Source organism: Nerophis lumbriciformis, linkage group LG11 (assembly GCF_033978685.3).
Source record: "Nerophis lumbriciformis linkage group LG11, RoL_Nlum_v2.1, whole genome shotgun sequence".
Taxonomy (NCBI): domain Eukaryota; kingdom Metazoa; phylum Chordata; class Actinopteri; order Syngnathiformes; family Syngnathidae; genus Nerophis; species Nerophis lumbriciformis.
In genome coordinates this window covers 20,465,691-20,481,463 of record NC_084558.2, presented here as the reverse complement: position 1 = coordinate 20,481,463, position 15,773 = coordinate 20,465,691, and positions in this window count along the sequence as shown.

The window sequence follows — 15,773 nt, the reverse complement described above, 5'->3', positions numbered from 1 at the left end:
GGTCTCCTGTAATAGCCCTGTTTTTTTCTGAGGCAGCAGTTATCATGTGCTGAAGATCAGGGGTGTCAAACTCATTTGTGAAAGTGCCAGTCGCAACAATAAGACAGTCTATGTGACAAAATGTCATTTTTACAAATCAAATATGTCTAATCAAAACTAACGACCAACAATATATCAACTCGTAGCTCAGACCCATCTCCGTCTCAGTCTATAGCGATAAACCTTCTGGGTAATGTAGTATATTAATAGACATTTACAGAGATACATCTACATTTTTTATGTATTTTGTCTCTTGTTTTTTGCCCGCCATTCCCGCCAATAATATCCCGTTCTTGCTTCTTGTCCTCCGAAGCTCATTGTGACGCTGCCTTGCTCACTTGTGAGTTCTTAGTCCCTAGTTTGGAGTATTTTTTACTTTTTGTCCTGTTTTTTCTCCTTTTCCTTTTTATATACCTTTTATTTTCCACAACCTGTTTTACGCTGTTTTTTTGCTAAGCAGCAAGTATTTTCTTATCTAAGCAGTGTTGCCACAGTTACTTTCAGAAAAGAATCCAGTTACTGCTTTAAAAAGTAACTTAGTCGTTTTTGGCAGACTCATCTTAGTTTTAGTCTTATAAACATCTTAACGCTTTAAAGGAGACTCAAAGCGATGTTAAACAATCCCAAAGCGTCAAATCAGAAGGTTCACTTATTTTGGCGTGAGGCAGCACGCAGTTTTGGATGCCTCTGTTTTGCAGCCTGGCTACGTTGCCACATCACAGGCAGACGGATGTACTTGTTGGAACCTTAAGTCAAGCACAAAGAGTTTGTTTCAAGCTATGAAGACAAACAAAAAGTTAGGATAAAGTTTTATTTTCATATAATCTCGGCATCGGCATGCAACATGCAGTGACATAAATGCTGCTAAATAAATAATAAATGCATTTTTTGCTGTTAGCGGTCTCATCCAGCCTCCACAGTAAGGGTCATGGGATTTTGTGGGTGGCATCTGTAAATATATCTTTCCTGGCATGCAAAGTAGGTAGGCATACAGACACACATACGTTACGTCCTAACACACACACACGCAAGAAAAGTGTTTGCCCCCACACACAAACAAGTACACACTCTTATGACCTTGCCCCTACTAAAAGAAGACATATCGTGTGCAAGCAAAGCAAAAACAACACTTTATTTAAAACAAGGTAAACCTTAAAAAAAACATTTCTTATCACGGTTATTGTGAGCAAAATGATCACGGTTATCATTATTATTGCTGTATTTTTTAAATGTGCTCAACATTTTCAAAAAGTACCAAAACTGAAAACTTTTTTTTTTTTAAACCCCACAAACAACACATTCAAAATCATTTCCTTTGTAGCAGAAACATCATTGTCAATAAAAACACTGTTTCATATACCTCAAGTAGAAACTGAATGTGCATATGAAAGCAACACAAGCGTGTAAACAAAGTAATATGGCAGAAAAAAAATAACATAAATAAATCAAATAAATGTGACAATCGTGCAACATAGCACTTTATGGATATAAGAGATTAACAAATAAAAACAAATGTAAGAGTTTTGCAAGGTGGCACCTAACGGTCATAAGACATAACTGCACTTTTTGTCCATATAGATCAGGGGTCGGGAACCTTTTTGGCTAAAAGAGCCATGAAAGCCAAATATTTTAAAATGTATTTTCGTGAGAGCCATATAATATTTTTGAACACTGAATACAACTAAATGCATGCATTTTTAAGTAATACCAACATTTTTAGAGTACAATAAGTCTCTTATTCTTTTTAATAACATTGTTATTCTGAAGCTAACCAATAATAAATAAAATACTTCTTACCAATAATGCGACTTCTTGAACAGGTGTGGTAGAAAATGGATGAATGGATTAAAATGCATGAGAATGTTTTATATTTTTAACATTATTTTTAGCACTGTGATTACCAGCGGAATTATTCATTACTTATCATGTTAAGCAATGTCAGCTAAGATTTATCTGAGAGCCAGATGCAGTCATCAAAAGAGCCACAACTGGCTCTAGAGCCATAGGTTCCCTACCCCTGATATAGATAAAAATAGTGTTTAAGTATGAGATCTAGTTTTATACATAGGGCTGCACGACTATGGCCAAAATTATAATTAAGAGTATTGTTATCAATATTAAAATCACGATTATTAATTATGTTTGAGTCGGGGTGGTGTGTGAATGTGATGCCATCATGTAATTTGTAATGTCTAATAAAAAGGCTATATATGAATGTTATCCATACATCTAAAGACACATATTTGTTTTTTTGTTCATTAATAGTATCAGCGTGTCATCTTTTTCTCATTACATGATGCCTTTATCTCTACTTTTACATTTTGATAGAAGTATTTTTTTTAAGTTATGCACATTGACATGTACTAATGTATGTACATGTAGATGCTGTATTGGGATAGATCCATTAAGAGTTTGAGCAGAAATATGTCTTATAGGAATTAACGGTACACAATAAAACATTAACTAAATGCAATATCATCTCAATGGTTTTTAGAATAATAAATTTGTGACATTAAAAAAAAAAATATATATATATATATAAAAACATGGTGTTTACTTTTTGACATCAATATAAAACACAGAGCAGTTTCGCTAATGAAGATAAAGTGAAATAAACAAGCTTTGTTCTTCTTTAACAACACCAAGTGGTTCAGTACAACAGTTTGACCAGAAAAAATGAACAGGAGTGATAGCTTTCACATCTAATACACAATCTTTACAGTCTGAGTTCAATTCGATGAGATATCCAAACTTCAAATGCAATATAATATTTCAACTTATGCTGGATTTATTGCAGCCTCAGAAGCACGTACGGGCAAAAGTACTTAAATCCATGGGAGACTACGCGCAATGTTCAAATTTGACAGCAAACGTCAACATTTTAGGGTTTTTTCCACCCAGAACGTGAATATTGGATCAATGTGTATATGACAATAATTTCAATATTAGTAACAATTTAAAGTCTGTAGGATGATGTATGACATAAGTTATAAATTATAAAAAATTATAAGGCACAACAAAGGGGTCATATTATGATTTTCTTTCTACATTTAATAGACTTACTTGTGGTCTACATAACATGTGATGCTGGTGCTTTGGTCAAAATGTTGCATTGATTATGTTTTAAAGACCATCTTCAGGCCTGTTTCTGACTGTCTCTTCAGGCTGTGCCGTTTTGTGGGCAGTCTTATTTACGTGGCTCCACTTCGACGGCGCCCTCTCCCTGTCATCTTTGTTGCACTGATAGTTTTTAACACTTCCATAGCAAGGCTACTGACAGATATAAGTTAAAACTGTATGCTACTTTATATTAGAAATGGCAACAGCGGAGGATGAATGCCCCACAACGAGAGGATAGAGAAAAAGAAAGAGCTTATTGACTACGGCGCGGACTACAATGGTGGACACGTTTTAATTTTCGAGATGTATGCAGATTCCAAATACATATCAGCAGGTACCAATAGGTAAGAAAAGTTGGTTAGCTAATATTGATTTATCTAAATCTAAGGTAATATTGCGAATCCAAACGCAAGATAATATGTCTACTAATAGGTGGCATTTTGGGGTCCTTATACACACCATTAAAATACCCATATGTTGAAGCACAGTACGTCTGACCACGGTAGTCGTAGTGCTACGCATTCCATCAAGCGGTGCGGCTTAATAGCTTACCAAAGTTGTACGAAAACATTTTGACAGACTTTTGAGCGGCGTGTGTAATGTTCTATATTCTCAATAGAAGATCAAAGTTTTGGAGATGCTTGCTGACGTCGAACTGCAGTCCACATGTATCTCTTATGTGTAACTGCCATCTACTGGTCACACTTATAATTTCACCATGTACCAAAACGAAATTGCTTTGAGGTCAGTAAGATCAGCCAGAATTAATCCGTACGTTAGACGCACCGAGTTATAAGTCGTACTGATTAGTTTTGAGAAAATTAAAAAAATTTAAGCGCGACTTATTGTCTAAAAAATATGGTAATTTGATATTTGATCATATTTACCTGGGCGGACTGCAGGGAGCTTAAGGTAAATCAAGACTTTTTCCATTTCTTAAAGACCTGTTAAATTGCTCATTTAAAAAAAACCTGTTTAAAAACCCACAGAGAAATTGTAAGAAGTCATATCCTCGTCTTCTGTGTGTCCATTTCTCCAGGGGATTAGCAGTGATTATAAACTCAGCGGTGCAAGGCGTTGCAGTAAAATGGCCAAAGGAAAGATCGATTTCTGTTTAAACCGACTTAATTTAACCCAGACTATTTACACTACACTTTTAGAAATAAGGGTTCCAAAAGGGTTCTTCTACAAGGGCTGAGGTTCTAACTGGAACCATTTGCTTCTGAAAAACCCTTTCCCGAAGAAAGGGTTTTTCAAGGGTTCTTGGTAACGCTAATGGTTGCAGTAAGAACCATTTTGATCCAGAGAACCCTTTAAAACCCCTTTTCTGAATAATTGGTTTTAAAAGGGTTCTCACTAACACTAAGGGTTCCAGTAAGAACTATTTTGATCCAGAGAACCGTTTTTGGAAGAAAGAGTTCTTCAGGGATTGTTGAAAGCATGGGTAAGATCCTGTGTCACCAGGGACATACTTCCTGATAACATTTGCCAATAATGGTGCAAAATACATTTCCTTGTGACTACTGATACAAATACTTTTCATATACAATTGTTTTGTTTATTTTAAAGCAAACTCTTCTTCCCCAGATCCTGTTGATCAAACTGTAACATAATTGCCCATCTTGGGATTTGAACACCTGCCACCCAGTCTAAAGTCACCGGCAATAGTGACTGAGCTAACCAGCCGGCTGCCTTCAGTCATCAGGTCCACCATACTAGTCTATTACCTTACACCTTCTGATCAGACATACAAATAATGGCAGTCCTATAACTGAAATGTTCTGCTACCAATTTATTTCCAGAACCATTAATTATAAGAAAGCAAGATCTTCATCAGCAAATCTTGTTGACTCAGGCAAAGATTAGCTGTGACTGGGAGGACCATTTTTGAAATCTGCCTTGACAACTGCTGTCTGGCTGGTGATTCCGTTTGAGAAATAGCTCAGTGATTTAGGAGCTGGTTCTTGGTGCCAAAGAACCTGAGTTCAAGCCCTGACAAAGGTGGTGATGACAGCTCATGAAAATGCCAGATGGTCTTTGTGAAGCAAACATATAAATTTTAGAGTCATGACAGATTAAACATCAGTTATTAACTTATGGAGCAAATCGAATCAATTAAAAAATCAAATTACCAATATCTCCATTCTGTCTGGATGCAATATGTGTATTTTCAGATTTTTGTCTTGACAACTGATATATTTACAGTGGTTTCAAATCTGCATGCACAACAGTGAATGGCTTAATCAATTTGTGAAGCCACTGTTGAATTGTCACTTGCCAAATAGCTCAGCATGATAGACCACAGTCTTTGGTTCTATTGTTGTGGATTTTAGCCTCAACTGGTGCAAAAGGAACATTATAATGTCAACTGTCTTGCCTTCCTGTTCTCCTGTTTGTTGCTCAGAATTGCCTTAATTTGCCAAAAATCGCCCTGACCCGACCCATCGCTGCGCAGCAGTTATAATTGTGTTTATTTAGTTTAGTTACACTACTCCCTTCTTCAGGAGGAAATGACACACAGCAAAGAACTAGCAAGATGGTCCCTGCAGCAAGGATATAACCCCTCTTTCTGGGGCATCTAAGTGAGCTATACGACTCACTGGACAAAGGCTTTTGAAAGTTTGTTACAAGTCAGGTGATCTAGGGATGCAGTTTGAAGTTGTGAGTTCAAGGCCTGGTTGATGCAGAGTGACCATGTTAATGCATACTGAGGTGATGTGTGGATTAGTGACAGACAATTTAAAAAATATTAAACACTTATTGTACAGACAATTTTACTCATGTATTTGTCTCCTCCTCATACTTTTCCATGATCGGCCTCATCCCATGGTTGCTGTACCCTGCTGACTGGCTTAGTCGAGTTGTGAAGCTGCACATAAGTTCATTGATAGACAACGGTCTTTGATGTCAGAGGCCAAGCCTTAACTGATGCAAAAATCACACTGTAATGCTGACTTTTAGGCTACTACATCAGGGTTTGTTGATGCTGGGAATTGAACCCTGATCTCCCAGGGGAAAGGGCAAAGTTTGGTGTGGTGGGCCAGGGAGCTGGCATGATGGTGGCTGTCATGTGTGAATTAAGAGCTGGTTGCCCCATGGATTGCACCACATGGTCTGGTCTTCCCTGCCTACAAACCAGGTGTGACATACCATAGTGATTACTGTGAACAGAACAGAACAAAGAAGAACAGGAGAGAGAACAGAAGAAACTTCCGTGAATCAATGTGAGCTAAATATAATATCTTATTTCAGCATGCTTGACCCTAGCTGAGGACTTTTATGGTAAAAGGTGGACTAAGCATTTGTTTCTTGTTATGTTTTATTCGTTTGCTTATTTGTTTGTTTTCTTGTAGAAAACAAACAAACAAATTGTATTGTGGTCAAACAATACAATACCTGACAAAACTCTGCTGAGAGCTGCCATAATAAAATAGGTTACAATATATCTGTACAATTAATCTGAAATCATCCTAAAGAGGTTATCGTAGTTGTTATTTTAATGAAATAATATAGTATAAATTGTCAATGTTAGAAGGAGCTTTAACGTTGTCGGTAGCGGCGTTGCGGTCACCATCTAGCTCGTCTTTGGAGGGATGGGTGGGCTCGTGAGCACCTTGGGTCTAATACATCCATGTTGAGCACACACTAATGTGCGGGTAGGAGGAGCAGGGAGACTGGGCTTGAGCTTGGTCTCCAACATAGTGGTAGCAGAAAGACGAAGGTTACAGAGAGGATGATTCTTCCATATTATATAACTTTTTAAAAAACATGTACACCTCATCTTAATGGTAACCTCTTACTATATTGCTTGTCATTTTTCTTGAATGCATATAGGCTCAGGAGAGTGAAGAATGTAGAGAGGATGAAAGGAGCATTGAAGCTCATATCAATGAAATGTCTACAGAGATGCTTAAGGTACACCCAGATCTGAACTCTTTAAAGGAGAGAATGAGACGAACCTACGCATACCAAAAGACTTTCATGGCAACTGCCAAGACAGAGGAAATCATCGAAAAGTTTCCCGCACTGAAGCTTCCTAAAATAGTTAGTATCTTGAAGCATTGAATTGACCATATTTAATTGTATGTGTATTATTTCATTTATGATCATCAAGTATTTTGAGATGACACTTTTTATCCCTCCTTACAGCTTCTGTGGGAGATGAAGGAGCAATTCCTTGTAGAAACTGATTGCAGAAATGGTCACAGAGCTGGATCGAATGGCAACGAAGATGGTTCAAAGAGCATCTGTGTGTGACCTAAAGGACTGCTGCCAGAGGGCAATCAATGCCTGCCTGGATGATTCAGTAAGACGAGGTATCTAGGCCTATATGTGTATCTATAGGAGCCACAATCTGTATTTCTGAAAACAAAAAATATTACAGAATAATTTTATTTCCTCAGGACTCAATAGGGATGCAGCAATTCTACTGCTGCCTTCCATTTTCAGAGAGGACTCATCCTTTCTATACACTCTACTGGAGGTAAATACTGCATTTAGGTCAAGATTTAGGAATTGCCATTATCCATATTATGGCAACATTTGAGTCATTTTGCTGTTTTCACAGCAGGTTTTATTTACTGACATGTATCTGTTTTTATTGCATAGGAGCCAAGCGTGCCTACTCCAGCAATCATGCTCCATAACACACACGAGGGGAACCCTTTGCAGGCACAAAGGATAACCCTATACCTGGAAGGTATACAGGTTTTGACTGAGGACAGCAGCATAGACATATCATATGCTATGAGTGCATTAATGTCACTCCATATTGTTTTTGCTATCCAGTACCCAAAGGAACTGAGAAAAACTCTTATTTTCATTGAAAGATTTGTGTTGGGGATCAAGGACCACAGTGTTGTACCCATTTCAGTGAAAAGACTATACAACTGTGTCGGAAGTGGGGAGTAGTGAGTAGATGTGTTGCAGCATGGGATTTCATGCTGTATGTTCTTGTTAATGGTCAAATTCCTGCTGCTGCCCTTTGTTTGTACATATTGATAAAAAAAATATCCCTTATTTAATACATATTTTGAACCAATACATTTTGTTTGATTTTGGCATAGTGACGTCTCTAGATTTCCATTTTTGTTACAATACGTAACATTTTGGGTACTTATTACATAACACTGAAAAGTATTTCAACATTATTTAAATCAAAGTGAAAACTTTGTGGGATTCCCTCACTTTCTCATGATTCTGTTCCACTGTCACAATTAGTACATACAGTATGTACACTGATTCTTTTCATTGGACCATGCATTATTTTATTGTTTGTAGATAGCTTACAATAAGGCGCAATAAATGCAGTAAGTGCACCTTGGATTGATTGAACTAAAACTATTTTGTGTCTCTTTCTGCCATGTCACCATTGCTGGAGATTTATTTACACAAATTCACCTACTGAGGACAGCATGATGTGTCTGGCCTGTCATGTTGCTGATTCCACTGGACCTATGCTGACTTTTGACCTGTTCTCCCCTGGGACCTACACAGCCTCTCCTGTTTTGTTGGACTATCTTTAAATAAATGTTTTTCTCATTAAAATGTTTTGAATGTTTGTTCAATGTCAACATGATAAATGACCACAACATAATATGAACTAAACTGATCTGTAGAATACAATATGGTTCTTTATAGAACCCTCAGAAGACAAGACGGTTATCGGTGAAAACCTTTGAAAAGGGATGTTTTTAGAACCCCCTGTGTCAGGTCTAGATGAAACCCTTTAAACATGAAAGAGTTCTTAGTGGAACTCCCTGTGTGGGTTCTAGATGAAACCCTTGAAACATGAAAGGGTTCTTAGTGGAACTCCCTGCATGGGTTCTAGATGAAACCCTTGACAAACAAAAGGGTTCTTAGTGAAACTCCCTGTGTGGGTTCTAGATGAAACCCTTGAAACATGAAAGGGTTCTTAGTGGAACTCCCTGCATGGGTTCTAGATGAAACCCTTGACAAACAAAAGGGTTCTTAGTGGAACTCCCTGTGTGGGTTCTAGATGAAATAAAATTATTCTATTTTTGTTTTCAGAAATACAGATTGTGGCTCCTATAGATACACATATAGGCCTAGATACCTCGTCTTACTGAATCATCCAGGCAGGCATTGATTGCCCTCTGGCAGCAGTCCTTTAGGTCACACATAGATGCTCTTTGAACCATCTTCGTTGCCATTCGATCCAGCTCTGTGGCCATTCTGCGATCAGCTTCTACAAGGAATTGCTCCTTCATCTCCCACAGAAGCTGTAAGGAGGGATAAAAAGTGTCATCTCAAAATACTTGATGATCATGAATTAAATAATACACATACAAATAAATATGGTCAATTAAATGCTTGAAGATACCAACTATTTTAGGAAGCTTCAGTGCGGGAAACTTTTCGATGATTTCCTCTGCCTTGGCAGTTGCCATGAAGGTCTTTCGGTATGCATAGGTTCGTCTCCTTCTCTCCTTTAAAGAGTTCAGATCTGGGTGTACCTTAAGCATCTCTGTAGACATTTCATTGGTATGAGCTTCAATGCTCCTTTCATCCTCTCTACATTCTTCACTCTCCTGAGCCTATATGCATTCAAGAAAAATGACAAGCAATATAGTAAGAGGTAACCATTAAGATGAGGTGTACATGTTTTTTAAAAAGTTATATAATATGGAAGAATCATCCTCTCTGTAGTTTTCGTCTTGTGTTATCTTTCTGCTACCACTATGTTGGAGACCAAGCTCAAGCCCAGTCTCCCTGCTCCTCCTACCCGCACATTAGTGTGTGCTCAACATGGATGTATTAGATCCATGGTGCTCACCAGCCCACCCATCCCTCCAAAGACGAGCTAGATGGCGACCGCAACGCCGCTACCGACAACGTTAAAGCTCCTTCTAACATTGACAATTTATACTATAATATTTCATTAAAATAACAACTACGATAACCTTTTTAGGATGATTTCAGATTAATTGTACAGATATATTGTAACCTATTTGTTATGGCAGCTCTCAGCAGAGCTTTGTCAGGTATTGTATTGTTTGACCACAATACAATTTGTTTGTTTTCTACAAGAAAACAAACAAATAAGCAAACGAACAAAACATAACAAGAAACAAATGCTTAGTCCACCTTTTACCATAAAAGTCCTCAGCTATGGTCAAGCATGCTGAAATAAGATATTATATTTAGCTCACCTTGATTCTCGGAAGTTTCTTCTGTTCTCTCTCCTGTTCTTCTTTGTTCTGTTCTGTTCACAGTAATCACTATTGGTATGTCACATCTGGTTTGTAGGCAGGGAAGAACAGACCATGTGGTGCAATCCATGGGGCAACCAGCTCTTAACTCACACATGACAGCCACCATCATGCCAGCTCCCTGCCCCAACACACCAAACCTTGCCCTTTCCCCTGGGAGATCAGGGTTCAATTCCCAGCATCAACAAACCCTGATGTAGTAGCCTAAAAGTCAGCATTACAGTGTGATTTTTGCATCAGTTAAGGCTTGGCCTCTGACATCAAAGACCGTTGTCTATCAATGAACTTATGTGCAGCTTCACAACTGGACTAAGCCAGTCAGCAGGGTACAGCAGCCATGGGATGAGGCCGATCATGGAAAAGTATGAGGAGGAGACAAATACATGAGTAAAATTGTCTGTAAAATAAGTGTTTAATATTTTTTAAATTGTCTGTCACCAGTGTTGGGACTAACGCGTTACAAAGTAACGCGTTACTGTAACGCCGTTAGTTTCGGCGGTAACTAGTAATCTAACGCGTTATTTTTTATTTTCAGTAACTCAGTTACCGTTACTACATGATGCGTTACTGCGTTATTTTACGTTACTTTTTATGTAGTATAAAGTGTGTTTTATCGGAGCGCTGCTCTGTCATCGTTCTGATTCTTCTTGTGTCAAGCCGGAGAAGAGAGAGAGACATGCGCTCTGTGTGGGTGTGTGTGCGTGTGAGTGTGGAGAGGGGGGGGGGGGGGGGGGGGGGGGCGTGTCTGATCATGGCGGAGCCAGAAGTCGAGTTTGCTAACATGGAGATATTTTCACTACTTTTCTTTTGTCGAGCACAAAGAAAAGAACATTTTAGTTAAATGTAAATTGTGCTTTGGATCAAAGATCCCATCTACTGCCCAAAACAGCTATTCAAATCTGCTGAAACAAGCTACATAAGCAACATGCTTCGACGAAGCTAGTAAAGAGAGATAGAGATTCTGATGCCACTTCACCTCCACCACTTAAGGATTAACTCTGCCTCTTCTCATCATTCACCGCTGAAGGTACACACACTCTGTCAATCAATGTTCCCTCTAATTGTTCATGTGTGTGAGCAAACGCAAAAAGTCCCTGAGCATTGAGTGGAGTCCATGTGAGCAACTTTAGACGTGCACACTGTGGCTACACCAGCAGCACACCTGTCCCAAACCTGACTAAATAACAAGTTCAATCTCCATCCATCCATCCATTTTCTACCGCTTGTCCCTTTCGGGGTCGCTGGAGCCTATCTCAGCTGCATTCGGGCGGAAGGCAGGGTACACCCTGGACAAGTCCCCACCTCATCACAGGGCCAACACAGATAGACAGACAACATTCTCTTATTATTATAATCAAATAACAGCAGTCATTTCCATTTCTAATATAAGTGTTTAGGCCCACTTACAATGACAATAACAACAAATATTGTTTTTCATGAACTGTGTACTTGTATTGTTTGTCTGGGTGGAGGTCCTGCTTTGGAAATAATTGGTACCCCTTTCAGACATTGCATTTAGTTCCCATTAAAACATTCACATGTTGCACAATGAGATGTAAGCAGGGGATCATGTGTACATTCCTGCAACTTCCTGTTTGTAAAAAATTTATTTTTATTAGTATTTATTTAATATACTAACAGCATTTAATGATTAATATTTATAAATTAAGATTCCTAATAAATGACACTAGAATAAGCACACATTTGATTGGTAAATCATAGTGTAACGACCTGGAATTACACTTTATGTGTGGTGTTGGAGTTGTCCGACTTTTTGTGTGTCTGTAAACGCATCACTGGCTCAGTGCCATATGTGCAAGTGTTGGCGCACGTGAGAAAGAGCGAGCGGCAGCTGTTGATAAAACAAAGTTACTTTTGGTCTGGTTTGTACTGCAGAAAATGACCACTTTTGCTAGATATAATTTTTTTACTAATGTTTTGGTGATGTGTTTATGGCCGACAATAAAGAGTTTTGCTCAGTAAAGTGATGGATGGAATTCATGTCCTCAAAGCGTCTCGACAGACGTTACAATATTTGAACAATGATGACGAAAACGGTTTTCCCTGTCGTGTCCGTGTCGTGTCGAAAATTGTTATGCGCTTATTTTTTTTATTTGATTTTGTGCGTGGCATAGATTTGCCGTGCGCAGAGGACGCTTGAGCAGTGCACAATTGCACAGGCGCGCTCCTGAGAGGGAACGTTGCTGTCAATTCTCGTATATACTCTTTCATTCTAGACTTCTAGAGTGTTTGATTATCACATCACTCTAAATGTATAGACTATAAAGTTCACAAACATAAAGAGGGATCCTAGTGGGCCAGGCCAATTTTTCCTTATCTCTAAACTAAAACTGGGGAAATGTGTAGAGTCTTCTGGGCTTCAGACATGATTTTGTATCAGAATTACTTGAGGAAGAAAATGCCTGGTTAGGCTTTGTGTATGTAGTGTGTGCCTTTCTTGGTTTACATCTATGCTGTTATTATGCTGTTTGTTACGTATGTACGTTATGTTGCAGCTATTTAAAATAGTTTTGTCAATTTGTTCTGGCCAGAAACAAATTGGTCTTTGTAACATATCTTTGTCTTTGTGTGTTGTATGTAGAGCACATTGCTTAGCAGAGTTCAGTGATGCAAATGCATGTCAAGTTGATCAACAGATTGTATTATTCTCCAGTGTAATAACAGTACTAAAATGAAGGCTAAAAGGGCATTAATGGGAGCTTTAAAAAAAAAAAAAAAGACAAAAAGAAGTAACTAAATAGTTACTTTTCACAGTAACGCATTACTTTTTGGTGTAAGTAACTGAGTTACTTTTGAAATGAAGTAACTAGTAACTGTAACTAGTAACTGTAACTAGTTACTGCTTTTCAGTAACTAACCCAACACTGTCTGTCACTAATCCACACATCACCTCAGTATGCATTAACATGGTCACTCTGCATCAACCAGGCCTTGAACTCACAACTTCAAACTGTATCCCTAGATCACATGACTTGTAACAAACTTTCAAAAGCCTTTGTCCAGTGAGTCGTATAGCTCACTTAAATGCCCCAGAAAGAGGGGTTATATCCTTGCTGCAGGGACCACCTTGCTAGTTCTTTGCTGTGTGTCATTTCCTCCTGAAGAAGGGAGTAGTGTAACTAAACTAAATAAACACAATAATAACTGCTGCGCAGCGATGGGTCGGGTCCGGGCGATTTTTGGCAAATTAAGGCAATTCTGAGCAACAAACAGGAGAACAGGAAGGCAAGACAGTTGACATTATAATGTTCCTTTTGCACCAGTTGAGGCTAAAATCCACAACAATAGAACCAAAGACTGTGGTCTATCATGCTGAGCTAATTGGCAAGTGACAATTCAACAGTGGCTTCACAAATTGATTAAGCCATTCACTGTTGTGCATGCAGATTTGAAACCACTGTAAATATATCAGTTATCAAGACAAAAATCTGAAAATACACATATTGCATCTAGACAGAATGGAGATATTGGTAATTAGATTTTTTAATTGATTCGATTTGCTCCATAAATTAATAACTGATGTTTAATCTATCATGACTCTAAAATGTATATGTTTGCTTCACAAAGACCATCTGGCATTTTCATGAGCTGTCATCACCACCTTTGTTAGGGCTTGAACCCAGGTTCTTTGGCACCAAGAACCAGTTCCTAAATCACTAAGCTATTTCTCAAATGGAATCACTAGCCAGACAGCAGTTGTCAAGGCAGATTTCAAAAATGGTCCTCCCAGTCACAGCTAATCTTTGCCTGAGTCAACAAGATTTGCTGATGAAGATCTTGCTTTCTTATAATTAATGGTTGTGGAAATAAATTGGTAACAGAACATTTCAGTTATAGGACTGCCATTATTTGTATGTCTGATCAGAAGGTGTAAGGTAATAGACTAGTATGGTGGACCTGATGACTGAAGGCAGCCAGCTGGTTAGCTCAGTCACTATTGCCAGTGACTTTAGACTGGGTGGCAGGTGTTCAAATCCCAAGATGGGCAATTATGTTACAGTTTGATCAACAGGATCTGGGGAAGAAGAGTTTGCTTTAAAATAAACAAAGAAATTGAATATGAAAAGTATTTGTATCAGTAGTCACAAGGAAATGTATTTTGCACCATTATTGGCAAATGTTATCAGGAAGTATGTCCCTGGTGACACAGGATCTTACCCATGCTTTCAACAATCCCTGAAGAACTCTTTCTTCCAAAAACGGTTCTCTGGATCAAAATAGTTCTTACTGGAACCCTTAGTGTTAGTGAGAACCCTTTTAAAACCAATTATTCAGAAAAGGGGTTTTAAAGGGTTCTCTGGATCAAAATGGTTCTTACTGGAACCATTAGCGTTACTAAGAACCCTTGAAAAACCCTTTCTTCGGGAAAAGGTTTTTCAGAAGCAAATGGTTCCAGTTAGAACCGCAGCCCGTGTAGAAGAACCCTTTTGGAACCCTTATTTCTAAGAGTGTACTAAGCATCATTGCAAAGTGTAAAACAAGAAATGCAAAGTACGAACATAACAAAACAGTCACTCACAGTACAATGTTTTGCTCTCACTAAGATGCCGACTATATATCTTTCAGCACGAGACTCTGCTCCTTGTTTTATATGATTAATTCAGCATAATCCTCATGCCTCAGGTAAAAAAAAAATGCTTGGCTCTTGTCGCAGATTCCTAGCGATGTACATGGGTCTCGGTTGAATTTTAAAGTTCTCGGCTTATGGCCACAACCTTGTACTATACAAACCTGAGACATGATTTATGATCTAGCATTAACTTTTCTAAACGCAGTATTTAGCTAACCTCTCTGTGAGCAAGGCGCTGTGTTACTCAAATAAGTTATTCGGTGTTAGCTCTTACAATAACTATGACGCTATAGCTAGGTCAATAGACTATTTAAATGGAGCGTCGTTGGCGGTTTTTGGATGTTTTTTAGAGGGCTTTATAGGTGGAGTATGTGACTCATTACCTGCATTGTTAGCCGCCTTTTACTAGCAGTTTTTCAACATTTGGGAAGCACATGAAAGATTTGCCTCACATAAGAAATGTGAATCCATCCTATGCTACATTTGGGCGGAAGGCGGTGTACACCCTGGACAAGTCGCCACATCATCGCATAGACGGTCAAAATTCCCCCCAAAAAGTGCAGTTCTCATCAAACAAGTTACATTAATAGACATCACATGCTTGAGTGCGCACATTTCAACATGCCTGAAAAGGAGTGGGAAGACGCACAGCATATTTATTTATTTAAATACCCTTTCTCCATTTTTTTCCCTAATGATTTTTCATATCATATGTTTTACATGTTGACACTTACAATATTGTGTTTGCTTACATTTTGTCAATTGAAGGTAAACTATTGTTATCGTTTGTG